Below are 6,000 nucleotides of genomic sequence, written 5' to 3' on the forward strand. Positions count from 1 at the left end.
ACGCAGTAGCCAAGGATGTTGATGGTCGGTTGCGACTCAACAGATTTAGATTCATTCAAAGTTAAGTTACGGTGATGGAGGGCATCCCGAAATTTTTGGAGGTTGGCGTCGTGTTCCTGTTGATCGTGACCTGCAATAGTAATGTTATCAAGATAGGGAAAAGTGTCCCTTAAGTTTTCCTGCTTAACCAGGCCATCCATTGCCCGTTGGAAGACAGCCACTCCATTAATAACCCCGAATGGGAGGCGACGAAATTGGTACAGCCGTCCATTAGCCTCAAAGGCCGTGTACTGCTTATCTGAGACCTTCAAGGGTACCTGATGATGGGCACTTTTTAAATCGTAAGTTGAGAACACTTTGTATTCGGCCAGTTTATTAACCATATCATCAATGCGTGGCAATGGGTAGGCGTCCAAGTCAGTATATTGATTGATGGTTTGCGAATAATCAATGCATAGTCGTTGTTTGTGAGGTTTTAGAGGGTTCTTGACGATGACGACTTGAGCCCGCCAGGGCGACGAACATGGTTCGATGATATCCTCTGCTAAAAGTCGAGAGATTTCAGCCTCAATAAAAGATTGGTCTTCCTGACTAAAGCGCCGCGATTTCGTTATTATTGGTTTGCATCGAGGAGGAATACTGGCAAATAATGAGGGTTCATCAAGTGAAGCTGCTGATAATGCACAAAATGGTAATTTAGACAATATATTAGAAATAGTAAGTCCAGGTTTGGATCCGCCGAACTCAATGGTGAGTTTCTTATGCTGTTTTTGAAAATCCAGCCCTAAGATGAGATCACTACATAAGTCCTTGAGCACCGAAAGTCGGGTGGAGGGATACATGCGACCATTAAGTGTCATATCAATAATACAAAAGCCGGAGATTCTGGTATTAAGTGATGACTGAGCCATCGCAATTGCCTGGTCCGATGGGAAGATATGTAGTTTCAATTTCGCAACAATCTGTTCTCTAATGAAACTATCAGTACTTCCTGAGTCAATTAAGGCATCTAAGGTATGCCCATTAATTGAAACTTTTGTAGCTGCATGAAACAGGTTCTGTGGGCAAGCAGCTGTAATTGGTGTGGTTGCACAGAGAGTGGCTGAAACTCTAGGTGTGCTTCTTCGGGAGAGAGCTCGAGAGGAAGCTTGATAGGTCCTAGTCGGAGCATCTTGATAGGCCCTAATTGGGGCAGTTCGGTAGGCCTTAGCTGGATAGGCCCTCATAGAGGCTCTTGATTGGCAAACTTTTGCAAAGTGTCCCTTTTTATCGCAATGACTGCAGATCGCATTGCGAGCAGGGCAGAATTTCCTAGGGTGAAAAGAATCCCCACAAAAGAAGCATTCCTTCTTAGATTGCCAAGAGGCTGCTACAGTGGGGTCATCCTCCTCTTCTTCATCAGAATTATCATCAGGATTAGATTCCTCCATGATAGGGTTCACCTGAGGCCACTTGAATCGTCTGGTTGCAGTTACAGCAGCAGATCGAGATCTGGGAAGCTGATAGAGGTCTGCATTTTTCTTTGCCAAATCCAGAGAACAAGCCAGGTCAAAAGCCTTTTGTAGCTCAAGTGTTTTACTTTCTAGTAGACGCTGGCATATAAATGGAGAGGCAATCCCACAGATGAAAGCATCACGAATCATTTCTTCGCGGTACAGCTCAGCCGAGGCTGCCTGAAAGTTACAATCTGTGCTGAGCCTGCGATGTTCTTGAAGGAATTCGTTAATCGATTCCCCTGGCCCTTGTCGGGCTGTGGCCAGTAGATGTCTAGCATAGACCTCATTTGCGGTCTTGGCATATAGTTTTTTAAGCGCCCGGATCACCTCATCGTAATTATCCCATTCATCAACATATTCAAACACTGTTGGGGTCACATAGTTGATAAGTATCCTCAGTTTAGTAGAAGCATTCGCTTTACATTCATCAAGAAAATTCTCAAAAGTACGGTACCAATGCTTCCATACCCTGCCAGCTGCTGGTGCGTTTGGGTCCAAGTCCAGACGAGTAGGTTTAAGGATGTTTTCCATGATGGGTGGTTCCCTGGATCCTTAACTCCGAGTTTGTCCGAAGGTCTAGTATTTGTGAGTGTAAATACTAAGTTGCTTAAATTGATGTAAAAAGGAGTCTCACACATCAAGGAACTTTAAAGTAAGCTTCAAGCAACTTATAATTATACTATATACAAGAGCGGTCTTCACCATGCCTCTAGGAGAAGCCCTTTTACCATACTGAGCAGTTCAGTATTTATACTAGTCCAAACACAGGAAGTGACATATGCACAGGAAGTGATGTATGCACAGAGTTCACAGTTCACAGGAAGTGATGTGCACATAACTTCATCCGGAAGTTATTTATTATTATTACAGTGTCCATATGCAGCAAGACCTGGACAACATTCAGACTTGGGCTGACAAGTGGCAAGTAACATTCACACCACACAAGTGCCAGGCAATGATCATCTCCAACAAGTGAAACTCTAACCATCTCCCCTTGACATTCAATGGCATTACCATCACTGAATCCCCCACTATCAGCATCCTGGGGTTACCATTGATCAGAAACTGAACTGGACCAGCCATATAAATACTGTGGCTACAAGAGCAGGCCAGAGGCTGGGAATTCTGTGGCGAGTGTCTCGCCTCCTGACTCCCCAAAGCCTTTCCACCATCTACAAGGCACAAGTCAGGAGTGTGATGGAATACTCTCCACTTGCCTGGATGAGTGCAGCTCCAACAACACCCAAGAAGCTCGACACCATTCAGGATAAAGCAGCCCGCTTGATTGGCACTCCATCCACCACCTTCAACATTCACTCCCTCCACCACCGGCGCACTGTGGCTGCAGTGTGTACCAACTACAAGATGCACTGCAGCAACTCGCCAAAGCTCCTTCAACAGCACCTTCCAAACCCGTGACCTCTACCACTTAGAAGGACAAGGGCAGCAGACGCATGGGAACATCACCACCTACAAGTTCCCCTCCAAGCCACACACCATCCTGACTTGGACCTGTATCGCTGTTCCTTCACTGTCGCTGGGCCAAAATCCTGGAACTCCCTTCCTAACAGCATTGTGGGTGTATCTACACCATATGGACTGCAGCGGTTCAAGAAGGCGGCTCACCACCAACTTCTCAAGGGCAATTAGGGATGGGCACTAAATGCAGGCCTAGCCAGCGACGCCCACATCCCATCAATGAATTTAAAAAAAAGAAGCGGTAGGAAGTGTAAATTAAAGAAATTATAATTCAACAAGGGTATGCACATGGATGTTTGACAAAATGTTATGTTGTTAAGTTTCTTTTTTTTATAACACCACATAAAATGTATTGATTTGCACCACCTCCACATCTTGCACATTATCGTGTCCTAAGGGACACTCGCCCTTTCCCTTGTTCCATGATGAATGTCAATACATGCCGGGACTCATTGGGCGTATGTGCAATGGGTGGATGAGTGGTTGAAGGACTGTTTAGTGCAAAGTTAGGGGTGTGGGGGTGTGGTTGGTGCTGGTGATGAGAGCTGACTGCAGGATTTCATTTCTTGGGCTAGAAATATGTGGCCATAGCGCCATTACGTAGTGGCAATAAATGGTGCTAAAACGGCGGCTGCCGCACTTTCACCAGCTGCTGGTGGGTCCCGCGGCGGACGATGTTTACGTCTTTACCTTTGCACTGTCAGTAACTGGCAGCACCATCCCGAACAAAATGGCGGCATTGTGACGTAAATCAGTGTGCAAAGCTGACTTAACAGCACAGGCGTGAACTTCGACCCTAACGCTAAATTCAGCTCTGGGTCCTAAGCAGGCTGACAGTGGCGATGACTGCACCTCTTAAAGGGACACACACATCTTTCAGGTAAGCTTGGATTTAACATTTTTGGACTTTATTTTATTGAAGTGGTGGTTTGTTGCAATAGATGTGAAAAGTTTTTAAGTGTGTAGGGAGTGCTGCTGGATGCTTGTAAGGGCTCAGATGGTAAATAAAGGCCTCTGAGAAGACAGAACATGCTGCGAATACTCAGCAGGTCATGCAACATCCGTGGAGAGAAAAACAGAGTTAACGTCTCAGGTCGAGATGCTGCTGGACTACCTGAGTATTTCCAACATTTTATGCTGTCATTTCACATTTACAGCATCCGCTTGCAGAGGGACGACACAAGAGGAGGAAGCTGCAGAAGAGGAGGAATCAGATGGAAGGATTCATCCCAGACAGCCCCTTGTGGCCAGGATATCAGGGATGGAATGATCCACCAGCAGTCCCAATGACTGCAACCCCAATTCCCCTTTCAACATTTTTGCCACACCTTACATTCCCTCTGTTACTAACCATCACAATGTCCTCTTGTCCATGATGCTGAAATAAAAGCCCCCACAAAGCAAACTTTCCAATCCAACTTTACACATCTATCCATCCACTGTGACATCAAGCACATCTATCTATCCATCCACTGTGACATCAAGCATTCTCTTAGTGACTGTCTTGTGTGTGCCTTTGCCTATCCTACTGATATCACACAGTGCCACCCCAGTGGCTGCAGCATGGCTGGTGGAAGGCTGCTGACTTTCAGTGGGGGACACCACAGATGTCTTTGCTATTTGACCTTGAGGAGCTGGTGGTTGGGAGTGTCAAATCAATCGTCCCCTGTTCTTGTTCTTCTTCACTCTCCTCTCCCTCTTCTTGGTCACCCACTGGCTGGGCAGGCTGCATTTCTTGGGTGTGTGAAATGAGGAAGGCACAAGGGTGGAGTTCAGAGAATTATAGAATCATAGAATGGTTACAACACGGAAGAAGGCCATTCGGCCCGCCAGGCCCGTGCTGAGTTGTGGTGAGGGGAGGGCGGGAAAGCAAGAGGTGCATGCCAGAAAGAGGTTAACGTACGAGGATACCTGCATCTTGTATCCTTTCACCCCCGTTGCTGGCCAAGGGCACAGCCATGCTTCTGCTAAGAATGACCAGCACCGTCTCCTCCTAAGGAGGTGAGGTGAGGCTAGGAATGGGAGATGTGCCTCATCATTGGTGCAGGTTGTTGATAGGTGAGTGATTGGGGGTCGTGCATTGAGCAGTGTGTGAGGCTAGTGGTGCAGTTGGTAGGAGACGGCTTTTGAAGCTGTATTCACTGACCCTGGCCAGTGGTCTGCCGTCATGAAGCTTCTTTGGGCACTGGAGCCAGGTGGTGGGGGCGACACTGCTGCCAGTGACTGCCTCGGTGATCTGGTCCCACGTCATTCTGTCTGGAGGGTCTCCTGGTCCCTATGGGTAGAGAACCTCTCTTGCAGTGTTGACCCCCTTCATAAAGATGGAGTGCTGAGTGTGAGGCCCTGGGTGCTCCTTCCCTGGCTTGCTGAGCTCTTTGTCTTAGTGCTGAGGCACTTTTACCATTTTTTGAGGTTAGGAAGGGAATTCAGCTTTAAGAGCATAATATTCACGTTTTGGACTTCTTTTTAATGATAAATATTTTTTTAAAAGCAGACAGAACTGAAAACTGCATTGTTTCACTTCATTTTAATTTGTATTGTTTCAGTGTGCATGGCCCCTTTAATTCTCAGATCCGAGTGCCTGCCTATTCTGGCTATTGTCATCACGGGGAAATTTACATAATTCCCAGCCATGGCAAACAACCCATCCATCATCTGCTTTATGCATTTATGTGCAGCGGATTGCAAGACGCTCAATGTCTCAGGTAACGCCCTGGAAAGAACCAAAGGCAAAAAAATTGAAGGCAGTGGTAACTTTCACAGCCACTGGCAATGTGTGGCTGCCAGTTCCAGCAGGTAGCAGGTCTTCTTCTAGGAGGCTGCAGGTGTCTGCCTCTACCTGGCGTGGCAACCTCCCCCTGCAGAAGCACTGCTCTTCCGAGAGGTCAAGGAAGATAAGCCTTTGATGTAAACCCAATGACGAGGGTACTGCCTCCTGTGACCTCAGCCCCTCTCCTGTGCACCTCCCTCCAGTACACCTCTCTCCTGTGCACCTCCCTCCTGCGCACCTCCCTCCTGCGTACCT

General features: G+C 47.1%; 1 long non-coding RNA gene across 1 annotated transcript in view; it reads left to right on the plus strand.

The window, feature by feature from the left end:
* The window catches only part of LOC147120223 (uncharacterized), a 65,893-nt gene extending 59,893 nt beyond the window's left edge, over positions 1-6,000 (plus strand). The window contains exon 3 of the long non-coding RNA XR_015077852.1: positions 4,133-6,000. This is a non-coding gene — a long non-coding RNA (uncharacterized LOC147120223). The remainder of the gene's footprint in view (positions 1-4,132) is intronic.

Source organism: Somniosus microcephalus, chromosome 4, assembly GCF_052327205.1.
Source record: "Somniosus microcephalus isolate GS21.2 chromosome 4, FLI_Smic_1.0, whole genome shotgun sequence".
Classification (NCBI taxonomy): domain Eukaryota; kingdom Metazoa; phylum Chordata; class Chondrichthyes; order Squaliformes; family Somniosidae; genus Somniosus; species Somniosus microcephalus.